At 44.7% G+C, this 12478-nt stretch overlaps 1 long non-coding RNA gene across 2 annotated transcripts; it reads right to left on the minus strand.

Annotated features, from left to right (window-relative positions):
• Positions 1 to 657: 657 nt before the first annotated feature.
• On the minus strand, positions 658 to 10853 carry LOC136504203 (uncharacterized). Of its 2 annotated transcripts, none has more exons than XR_010770809.1 (3): positions 10824 to 10853; positions 10346 to 10726; positions 658 to 782 (listed from the first exon to the last, which is right to left on the minus strand). It is a non-coding gene; the product is annotated as an uncharacterized lncRNA (long non-coding RNA). The 2 variants fall into 2 exon arrangements; XR_010770810.1 differs by lacking the exon at positions 658 to 782 and adding an exon at positions 7761 to 7917.
• Between the last annotated feature and the right edge of the window lie 1625 nt (positions 10854 to 12478).

Consider the following 12478-nt stretch of genomic DNA (forward strand, 5'->3'; position numbering starts at 1 on the left):
TTCCAAAGATGTTCCCCCATGACCTTCTTCGTTTGTCTTTTCCTGCTTGCACATTTGCTGCAGGGATAGCAAATTTTACTCGCTCCTTTAGCAACCACGCCAAATGCCCGTTCCAAGAAAGCATTGGTCTTGTTGATCCATTTATTGGTGACCTAACCCTGACTTGTGTGGCCCGTGTACATCCACTTATGGTCCTCCATCCTCTAACATATATAGCAGCGAGTAATACAAACATCAATTGCATCTACACGACATTCCTACTATCTAATAGGTGAGGATAGGTCCTAATCCCACATGCGGATCCATAGATGAGGTTAGGTTCCATGCTCTACTCCTATCTGAGACAGAATTTTGGTAGCACCTCCCCGCTGTTCTCCAAATACACGTCCTACCAGGGAGAGTGTGTATCCAGAGAATAATAGGGAGATGATGCAGAAACTCTGTCTTGGATCGGAGCAGACCATGGAAACTAACCCCACCTATGCATCCGCGAGCTGTCCAAAAAATGTGGACAATTCGAAATAGATACGGTTTTAGATATGGAAATATCTGCATATTTCCAACCGTATCTCTTTCGAACGGGAGACGCCTAACTAGGTTACGTGATCTACGACCATGATACGGAAAGAGGTGCTATACCTAGGGTGGCAGTGGAGTCAGGCTAGCGGGGCCATGGTGGGTCGGTGCAGTGGCAAGGCGACGTGGTGCGGGCAGACCCGCAGTAGCGAGGAAGGCAATCGGGGTCGTCGAGGTACTCCAGCTCCGCTTCGACGGGCTCTTCTCTACAATAAAAGAAACATAAAACTATTAATACAAAATTTCACCAGCACCTCAACTGCACGGTGAGGTTTTCAAAACCTACAAGAAAACCAATGGCACAATGGCCGACATGCACATATATATGAATGGCATGATGGCCGACATGCACAAGATTATATCCAACCACATATATATAACAATGTCACAACCACTCCTACGACTCCTACAACTACCACCATTGCTACTCTACCACTACTACTACCGCAACTACTAGTAATACTACAACGACGGCGATAGGGCATACCTAGTGGGCATCGTAGGGCGGTGGTGGTGAAGGGGCCAGGGGACCGGTGGACAAGGCGATGGCTAGGGAAGTGCCGAGGACGTGGCATCCTCCTCCTCCTCCTCCTTCTTCCTCCTTCCTTCTTCCTCCTCCTCCTCTTCCTCCTCCTCCTCCTTCCTCCTTCCTCCTTCCTCCTCCTCATTCTTCCTCCTTCTTCCTCCTCTCCTCTTCTCTTTCTCCTCCTCTGGCGGCACGGCGCAGGCGGGGGCGGCGCTGCCGCAGGCGCGAGCGTGCGTGTGTGCGTGTGTGCGGTGTGTGTGGGCCGGCTGGGCCAGGAAGTTAAATCCCCCCTTTGCCGAGTGCCCCCGATCTGACACTCGACAAAGTTTTTTTTTATTTTTTTAATTCTTTGCCGAGTTCCACCTGGCCTGGCACTCGGTAAAGAGGTTTTTTTAAAAAACAATCTTTGCCGAGTGCCCCCAGACTGGCGCTCGGCAAAGAGGGGTTTTTAAATTTTTTTAAAAAATTCTTTGCCGAGTGTCATACGTCCAGGCACTCGGCAAAGCGGTGATTTGTCGAGTGTCATTTTGTGACATTCGGCAAACCATTTTTTTCACTTTTGGTCTCCATACTTTTTCTGCAGTTCTCATACAATACCTGGTACTCCATGTTCCAATGTGGCACATTTCTCGGACTTTTTCTATATTTCTTTAATTTATTTCATTTAATTGAATTTTCTTGGATAATTCAAATTATAACTGCTAGTCATTCGAATAATGAAAAAATGAATGGAAAAATGATATTCATGTTATTTAGTATAATGTGAGGGGTATCCAGGACCAGACCACCAATTTCGAACATCTTGTTCACGAAATATGACCACGACCTTGCGGTCGAGTTGTTTTTAAATTCTATAAAAAGCAAACGAAGTCAAAAAATCATGAAACTTGTCAAGATGTCATGATATCATATGTGGAGGCTGTGATAAAAATTTGAGAAGGTTTCGCGCAAGTTGTCACGTACGATGCTTGCAAACCGAAGAATCTCCGAAGAAGTTTCATGATTTCGTGAAGAGGCCGACAAGGTGGTAAGCATCGTACGTGACAACTTACGCGAAACCTTCTCAAATTTTAATCACAGCCTCCACATATGATATCATGACATCTTGACAAGTTTCATGATTTTCGAACTTTGTTTGCTTTTTATAGAATTTAAAAACAACTCGACCGCGAGTTTGTGGTCATGTTTCATGAACAAGACATTCGAAATTTGTGGTCTGGTCCTGGATACGGCCTCACATTATACTAAAAACATGAATACCATTTTTCCATTCATTTTTTCATTATTCGAATGACCAGCAGTTATAATTTGAATTATCCAAGAAAATTCAATTAAATGAAATAAATTAAAGAAATAGAAAAAGTTCGAGAAATGTGCCACATTGGAACATGGAGCACTAGGTATTGTATGAGGACTACAGAAAAAGTTTGGGGATCAAAAGTGAAAAAAATATGGTTTGTCGAGTGTCAAAAATGACACTCGGCAAATCACCACTTAGCCGAGTGTCAGAAGAAGACACTCGGCAAAGGGTAAATGGCGGCTGCCTACCATTAACGGCGGTGGCCCTTTGCCAAGTGTCAGGAGAATAACACTCGGCAAAGCCAGTTTTGCCAAGTGTTATTGTTTGTCGAGTGCTCGGCACTCGGCAAACCACCTCTTTGTCGAGTGTCAGTTGTTTGTTGAGTGCTTTATCTCTGGCACTCGGTAAATAGCCACTTTGCCGAGTGTCCGATAAAAAGCACTCGGCAAAGTGTGGGACACTCGGCAAAGAAGCCGTCTCCGGTAGTGAAAGAAGGAGAAGAAAAAAATGAAAAAAAAACTTTCCCGAGTGCCTAGATCTAGGACACTCGGCAAAGGAAAAAAACTACTTACTGTGTAAAAAAGAGGCAGAAAAAAATAAAAAAAAATAAGCTTTGCCGAGTGCCTCCCATCCGTCACTCGGCAAAGCAAAACTCCTACTATAACCCGGCCGCACCTGCACCCCCTCCCCTTCTCCTCGCGCCGCGCCCGCACGCCCCCTCCCCTTCTCTCCGCCGGTGGCCCCTCCCCTCCCGGCCAGATCCAGCGATAGCCCGGCCACCCCTCCTTCCCCCGACCGCTGCCCCCTCCCCTTCTCCCTGGCGCCACCCCCTCCACTCCTTTTCTAGATCCGGTGGTGGCCCCTCCCCTACCGACCGGATCTGGCGGCGGCCCCTCCCCTCCTGGCCGGATTTGGCAGTAGCCCGGCCACCCCTCCTTCCCCTGGCCGCCACCCCTCCCCTTCTCCCTGACGCCGCCCCCTCCACTCCTTCCCCAGATCCGGTGGTGGCCCCTCCCCTCCCAGATCCGGCGGCCACCCCACCCTCTCCCAGATTCGACGGGTAGCGTGGCGGTAGGTGGCGTGCAGCGTGGTGGGTGGCATGCAGCGTGGCGGGTGGGTGGTGTGGTGGCGGGCGTCGTCCGGCGTGGGGCGGCAGCGGGCGTGGCGGCGTGGTGGCTATGGTGGGCGGTGGCCGGTGACAATTTGTTTTTTTATTTCTTACGAAAAATATTTGCTGAGTGTTTTTAGGCACTCAGCAACGTCTTTGCTGAGTGCCCGACGAAAAACACTTGGCAAAGTTAGTTTGCAGATGAATTTTTTGTCGAGTGTCCTTTATCGAGTGTTACACTTGGCAAACCCTTTACCGAGTGTATTCGTGGCTTTGCCATGTGCCTAGGCATACGGCAAAGCTCCCATTCCTAGTAGTGATATGTGGAACAAAAAGAGGATTAATGTTGGGTATGCCGCTGTCAAACTTGATATGAGCAAAGCCTATGGGTTTTTCTGCGAGACATGATGTCCAGAATGGGTTTCTCTCAGGTGTTGATTGAATTGATTATGAAATGTGCCTGTTGTGCTTATAGGATCACTAGGAGCATAGATCTAGTCGGGTACTTGCTATTGAATAGTATCATGAATCCTAGAACATCTACTAGAGTAGTAACAGTAGGTAGAATGAAAGAAAGGGAGAGGTAGAAGATGGTCGTGTCAAACCTAACACCGCAGTGGAGGAAGATCCACTCGTGTCCACCATGGAGTCGATGTCTGCGCTATGGCAGTGACGGTCGGTGAAGATGGCGTCGGTGATGCGCGGTGGCGACTGGCGGTGAAGGCAGTGGAGTCCGGTGGTGGCGCGGCTGGTGGCTTTATGTCACTGGCTGCGCGCCCTCTAGATCGGATTAGGGTTTGTCGGTGGGGAGCTCGGCTCAGGTGAACCTTATGACTTGAGCCGCCGGCCCTCACCTCTATTTATTGTGCAGTGTGACAGGGGCCCTCCAGCCAATATGGGCTGGGCGCCCCCGATCAGGGCGCGGATCAAAGGCCCAACTGGGCCATTGGGCCCAGGTTGGGATTAGAGATCAATCTAATGATCTCCCCCTTGATCTCCTACCATCTTTCATTTTCATATTATTTACTTTTGTTTATTCTATTACAGATTAGTGCATAGAGCATGTTTCAGCGTCACGGTCAATTGCCGATAGATTTAACAGCTATAACACACCACTCTGTTCTGAAATAGATACTTAACTTTTGGGCCTTCTTTTGTCCAGGAATTATAGGCTTTCCCATAAACCCATGTCGGCTACATGTTCTCTGAACATGTTGGGTGGTAAGTCTTTTATAAGCGGATCCGCGAGCATCTTTTCGGTACTTATATGCTCAAGACTTATGACTTGATCCCGAACTTTATCTTTCACAACATAATACTTTATGTCAATGTGTTTGGCAGCACCGCTTGACTTATTGTTGTGAGCATACTGTACTGAAGAATTATTATCGCAGTATAACTTAAGTGGTCTATAGATGTCATCAACCACCTTCAAACCGGGTATGAACTTCTTTAGCCAGTTCACCTGCCCTATTGCCTCATAACACGCTACAAACTCGGCATACATTATGGACAATGTAGTGACGGTTTGCTTTGAGATTTTCCATGAAATAGCTCCCCCTACGAGAGTGAATACATATCCAGACGTGGATTTTCTATCATCTCCCGTATAATCAGAATCTGAATATCCCACTATATGGAGTGAATCAGATCTTCTATACGTCATCATGAGGCCTTTCGTTCCTTGCAAATAACGCAAGACTTTCTTTACTAATTTCCAGTGTTCTGTTCTAGAATTGCTCTGGAATCTACCAAGTAATCTGGTAACAAATGCCAAGTCAGGGCGCGTACATACTTAAGCATATTGCAATCTTCTGACAGCTGAAGCATATGAAACCGCTTTCATTTGATCGATCTTATATTGGATCCTGGGGCATTGAAAATCCCCATATCTATCGCCCTTGACTATAGGAGCAGGTGATGGACTACATTTGTGCATACTGAATTTCTTTAAGATCTTTTCTATGTATGTCTTTTGTGACAGTCCTAATACCCCTTTACTTCTATCTCGGTGAATCTCGATCCCTAGAATGAACGAAGCTTCACCAAGATCTTTCATATCAAATTTTGAGGACAAAAACTTCTTTATTTCTAGCAATAGACTGACATCACTACTAGCAAGTAAGATATCATCCACATATAGGACAAGGAAGATAAACTTCCCATTCTTAAACTTTGCATAGACACAATTGTCCACTATATTCTCTTTAAACCCCAAATTCCTTATTGTCTGATCAAACTTCAAGTACCACTGTCTTGAAGCTTGTTTTAATCCATAAATGGATTTCTTTAGGCGGCATCCCATTCGTTCTTTTCCTTCCATGACAAAACCTTTCGGTTGTGCCATGTAAACATTTTCCTCCAAGTCTCCGTTGACAAATGTCGTCTTTACATCCATCTGATGTAATTCTAAATCGTAATGTGTCACTAATGTCATTATGATTCTGAAGGAATCCTTACATGAGACTGGAGAAAAGGTCTCATTGTAATCAATCCCTTCTCTTTGCGTAAAGCCTTTTGCCACAAATCGCGCTTTATATCTCTCTATATTCCCTTGAGAGTTAAGTTTTGTTTTGTAGACCCATTTACAGCCTACTATTTTCGCTCCTTTAGAAATTATCTCCAAATCCCAAACTTTATTAGCATTCATAGATTTCATTTCATCTTCCATGGCCTCAAGCCACTTTGATGAATGATCACTTCTCATGGCTTCTTCAAATGAGGTGGGATCATCCTCCATTTGAAATTCCTCAGTGTTGTATACTTCATAGTCAGCAGGAATAGTTGATTTTCTAACTCTTTGAGACCTTCTAGGGGCCTCCACATTTGGCACATCTTCTGTTTGAGGCTGTTGTTGCTTCCCCTCATGTGTGGCAATTGGTTCTATAGGATCCTAAAGAACAGGTTCCTCATCGTCATTCATTGTTGCCATAGGCGGAATAACAACAGGTGCTGGCACCATAGTATCTTGCAATGTCGGTGTAGTGATAGCAGGTAGTGAGAAAAATAGCTCATGAATCATCGGAGTGGACGCATACACCCGCTTCTCTTCAAGGTCAATTTCTCGAGCTACCATGCTCCCCCTCATCATTTCATCCTCTAGGAAGACAACGTGTCTCGTTTCTACAAACTTTGTATGTCTGTCTGGATAGTAGAAACAAAAACCTTTTGACTTTTCTAGGTAGCCAATGAAATGGCAACTTACTATTTTGGGATCTAGCTTCCCAATGTTTAGGTTAAACACTTTAGCCTCAATAGGACTCCCCCACACACATAAGTGGTTTAGTGAGGGTACTCTTCCTATCCACAACTCATATGGTATTTTAGGCACCAACTTACTTGGTACTCTATTGAGAATATGAATGGCGGTTTTTAATGCCTCCATCCACAGGCTCAACGGTAAGGTGGAGTAACTTATCATACTGCGCACCATATCCATTAGGGTCGTCTTTCAGCTACTCCATTCTGCTGAGGTTTGCTCGGTGTAGAATACTGGGGTACTATGCCATTCTCCTATAAGAACCTTGCAAAAGGTCCAGGAACTTGGCCATATGTGGTATGCCGACCGTAGTACTCCCCCCATGGTGAGACCTGACTATCTTAATCTTTAAATTGTGTTGGTTTTCAACTTTTGCCTTAAATATCTTAAATTTATCCACTGCTTCTGTTTTTTCTTTGATTGGATAAATGTAACCATAACGGGAGTAATCATCTGTGAATGTTATGAATGAATCATAACCATCCACACTCTTTATAGGAAACGGACCACAGATGTCTGTGTGAATAATCTGCAGAATTCATGCGCTTCGTTTGACATCTTTCTTAATTTTCTTTACATACTTTCCTTTTATGCATTCTCTGCATTGTTCTAAATCTAAGAGCTCTAATGGAGGAAGGATGTCATTCTTAACTAGTCTTTCTATTCTCTCCCTCGAAATATGGCCTAAACGATAGTGCCATAATTTCGACAACGCATCGTGAGCTCTCTTTCGTTTTCTGTTTATATCCGCAAACGAGGATACATTCTCATTGTTGCACACAACGTTCTCATCATCGCATACAACATTCACATCATCATGTAGTGATAACAATAAAGATCATTTTGTAAGATAGCAAGACCAATACATGCATTATTAAATGTTATCTTACATTTGCCATTTTCAAAATGACAATCATATCCATCATTGTCCAAGCATGAAACACTAATCAAGTTTCTCTGTAACGAGGGAACATAAAGAACATCTCTAAGTAAAAGTGTGAAGCCATCAGCAAGCTCTAGAGAAAGATCGCCAACGGCTTCGACATCTGCTTGGACTCCATTTTCAACTTTAACGTGTCTTTATCTTCTTTGCATAGTCCTCGTCGAACGAAATCCTTGTAAAGAATTAGCAACATGAACAGTTGCACCTGAGTCAATCCACCAAGTAGATTTTGAATACTGTACATACAGGGATTCATTTATGAACATAATAATGTTCTCACATTTCTTTGCCAAGATCATCTTTAAGTAATCGGGACAATCTTTCTTATAATGCCCCGTCTTCTAACAATAGAGACACTGGTCTTTCTCTACTATGAACTTGTTCTACTGAGGCTGATGCAGCATAGGACCCTTTCCCTTTGACCTTGTGGAGGAGTTAGCATTATTATACTTTTTCTTATTGTCTTTTAAATAATTGATAGAACCACCATTGGCAGCTTTCATTCTCTCCTCATCTTGCACACACAGCCATGAGCCTCTCCATGTCCCACTTCTCGGGTTGTATGTTGTAGTTGACAATAAAAGTGTCAAACTCTTTGGGTAAGGAAGCAAAAATCAGATGGATAAGGAACTCTTCATTGAGAGCCAGATCCATTGGTTTTAGCTTGGATGCCAAATTGCTTATCCTTAGTATGTGCTCTTTTATGCCACCATTACCAGAGTACCTCTCTATCACCAGCTGCTTTATCAGCTGGGTAGCATATGTCTTTGAAGAGCCAGTGAACTGACTCTTTATTCTTTCGAGGTACTCGGTGATGGTGTCACACTCTGGGATTGAGCCCACAATTGCAAGCTCAATCGTGTTCTTTATCACAGTCAAACACTTCTTGTTGGCAGTGACCCACTTCCTATGCTTAAGGTCATAGGACATCCTTTGGGATGCAAAATCCCTCTCTCTTGTTGCCCAAGCGGCATCAGTCTTGTTTGTCTCCCTCACCGGTTCCACAGGCTCTATGGGACACGGTGAGGTGACTACACAGTCCACCTCAGCCAAGATAAAGGCCAGGTCAATCTTTTTCTTCCACTCCATGTAGTTATCACCATTGAGAGTGGAGATCTCTTTGATACAACCTATCAAGTTGTATCTAAAAACACAATTCATATAGAGTGAGAACATAAATATAATAATAACAATTACATGTCTTAGTTCCAACGATGGTCAAAATTAAAACATACAATTGTCCTCTACACTAATTCTACATCACCATTCGACAGAAATAAAATTAATGCGTGACAAAATATCATAATATTGCCATTAATCAACGTTGGTCAGAATAATAACAATATTATAATCAATTAAAACATATCCATTTTCAAAATTAAATTCTCCCGTTGGTTCGAATTTAATAATGAAAATAACATCTTCAAATACGCAGCGAAAAAATAATCTCAATTTTGTGAATTTTACCCATAGGAAAATTCTTTTTTCTATTTTCTTTAAGCCATTTATCTATTTTCTAGGAAATAAAACTTTTACTGGAAAAAGAAAAAACAAAAATGACTCAAAATGAATACAATTCTTCAGCCCAGCCAGCAAAAGCGGCCCGGCCTACTTCTCTGCACGCGCGCTGCCCGCACCCAGGCCGCAACCTGGGCCTAGGCCGACAAAGCCTCGCGGTGCGCTCGCTCGCTTGGGCCACGAGTCGGCCCGATCAATCTCGGTCGCTCGTCTGCATTGGACAGCTACACACGCGCGTCGATCGAACAAAATGTGACGGCAGCGGCCCCCTGAAAACCCTAACCCCATTCTCTTCCTTCCTCTCTCTCTCTCTTCGCCTCGTTCCTTCTTCCTTAGCGCACCAGCAGCGATGGGTGACCGAGCGAAAATGGTGAGACCATGGCGCCGTTGCCGGCCCCCTCGCCGGAGCGCGCGCTCCCCACACGGATGAGCGCACCAGCGTCGAGCGAACTAGCAGTGGTGCCCTGATCCGCACGGTGAGGAGCTCCCGAAACCCCGAACCCCTAGATCTCCCGGCCTCTTCTCCACCTTCTCTCTCTCAGCCCCGTGATCACGTGCCCGGCGGCTCGACCCTTTTCACGAGCCGATGAGGCGACAGCGCGGTACAGTGGCGAAGTTTGCCATTTCCCCTTCCCTGTTTCTTCTTTGATTGGATTTTTCTTCTTTTCTTCTCGGATCTATCTGATTTCTACCTTTTCTTTTTGGATCTATCCGATTTGGGGTTGGGGATGGGATTAGGGTCAGGGTTAGGGTTTCACTATTTATCTTCCCCGTGACTGATTCGCGGGTTTGGTTTCGGCTTTGAGATCCGAGACCCTTTCTTTTCTTCTTTCTTTTATCCAGTTAGGGTTAGGGTTAGGGAAAACCCTAGTCTGCTCAGATCCGAAGGGATCTAATTCAATTCTTTTCTTTTCTAGTCTAATTCTAGACCCTGCCGTGATCTAAACCTAGCAAAACGGCTCTGATACCAATGTTGTTTTTATAGGATCACTAGGAGCATAAATCTAGCCGGGTACTTGCTATTGAATAGTATCATGAATCCTAGAACGTCTACTAGAGCAGTAACAGTAGGTAGAACGAAAGAAAGGGAGAGGTAGAAGATGGACGTGTCAAACCTGACACCGCAGTGGAGGAAGATCCGCTCGCGTCCACCATGGAGTCGATGTCTGCGCTAGGGCAGCGACGGGGTCGGTGAAGACGACGTCGGTGATGCGCGGTGGCGACCGGCGGTGAAGGCAGTGGAGTCCGGTGGCAGCGCGGCTGGTGGCTTCCCGTCACTGGCTGTGCGCCCTCTAGATCGGATTAGGGTTTGTCGGTGGAGAGCTCGGCTCAGGCGAACCTCGTGACTTAGCCGCCGGCCCCCACCTCTATTTATTGCGTATTATGACAGAGGTCCTCCAGCCATAGTGGGCTGGGCGCCCCCGATCAGGGCGCGGATCAAAGGCCCAATTGGGCCATTGGGCCCAGGTTAGTATTAGAGATCAATCTAACAGTGCCTGCACAGTTAGATATAAAGTAAAAGTGAATGGGTCTCAAACAGAGGAAATAATCCCAGAGCGAGTGTTAAGGCAAGGTTACCCTTTATCACCTTACCTTTTTTGATGTGTGCTGAAGGTTTCTCTGCACTATTACACAAAGCAGAAGCTGAAGGTGAAATTGGAGGGGTGAAAATCTGCCACGGTGCTCCAAGCATCTCTCACCTGCTGTTTGCCGATGATTCATTGATCCTAGTTCGAGCAAACGGGGAAGATGTAGCAAAGCTTTAGGGTATCCTGGATTTGTATGCGGAGTGTTCGGGGCAAGTGATCAACAAAGATAAGTCTGCTATTATGTTAATGAAGGATCGAAATGGCGATCAGAGGGGGGTGAATGTGAGCCAATTAAAATTTTTCACGACTTCGGCCACTGTCCCAAAATTCAACCCAAAGTGAAAGCGATGCGACAAGGCATCAATAAAATTACTTGCTAATTAGTCGGCTAACAAAAGCTCTAAACATCAAGCAAAATATTAAACCAAGAGCTACAATTAAGACAGGCCCACTAAAGCAATTAAATTAAAGTTCACCCTTGAAAAGCACTGTTGCTAGCAGGAGGCAAAAACTAAACTACAGCATCACCTTACTCCTGGAAAGCTAAAAAGACTAAGCTGCAACTTATGTACTACTAGGATGCAATAACAGGACACAAGCTGCACTCGTGAAACAAGCAAAAGGAAATAAACTAATCAGACAATGAATAGCTAATGATGACTTAATAGTTCATTCACTATTGCTTGAAAAAGACACGACACAAAAGAGATGGAATTTATCCCAAGCTGCTACTACTGCCGTGTGCTTCAAAGACGAGCAATTTGGTTCATTTTCTAACATTCAGGAACAAGATTGATGCAAGTAATAATCAATGATAAATCACTGTATCATAGAATTGACAATGCATAAAAGTGAATTCATGCACTGCAGCTCCTCTTGCTCGAACTGCGCCAATCAAACCTGAAAATCGGATTCGTGTTGTTGGCCTGCTGCTTGCCAGGACGTCAACTGCACTGCTGTTCTGAAAATTCAATCACCTGCACCCTGAGACAAAGGAGATGGACGAGCAGCTGCTGTACTGCTGCAGACCTGAGGCAAATGAAAGAAGCCAGCCAAGTTGCCAATTGAAAATGGAATTAGCAAACGCCTACTGCTGCTGAAACATACAAGCTGTTGCTGACCAGAGTGAAATCATCTTGGTGAACTGAAACAGCACGCAGCAAAACAGAGGAGAGCTGCAGCCTCGACCTTGCAAATAAAAATCAAAGCCGATGAAATTTAATCCAATCAAACTGAGTTTTCAAGCCAGGACGTACAGCATCACACACACTCCATCCAATCCGAAACAGCCATAAAAGGATTGAGATGTTAACATGAATTTCAGAAAATCAGGAAACCCTAAGAACAAGGGGAAATTGGGGGAAAATCAAAATCCGTGGTGCTCAAGTGAGATATTTGTTGAGAAATCACCCTACCCTTGTTCACACATGTCCTAGCACCAATTTGCCCCAAGAAATTTCACCCCAAAAGCAGTCAAATCCGACAAACGAAAAATTCCAAAAATAGCTCCGGAAATTACAGAAAAAGAATAACTTCAGATTTGGAGAGGGGACAAATGAAGCACGAAATTGATCCTTGTATTAACTCAAGAGGTCCGATTACAAATCACTCCTAGTAGATCAAAACTTAGGATGGCAAAAAGCTCAACAACAAGAGCCA

Source organism: Miscanthus floridulus, chromosome 14 (assembly GCF_019320115.1).
Source record: "Miscanthus floridulus cultivar M001 chromosome 14, ASM1932011v1, whole genome shotgun sequence".
NCBI classification, from domain to species: domain Eukaryota; kingdom Viridiplantae; phylum Streptophyta; class Magnoliopsida; order Poales; family Poaceae; genus Miscanthus; species Miscanthus floridulus.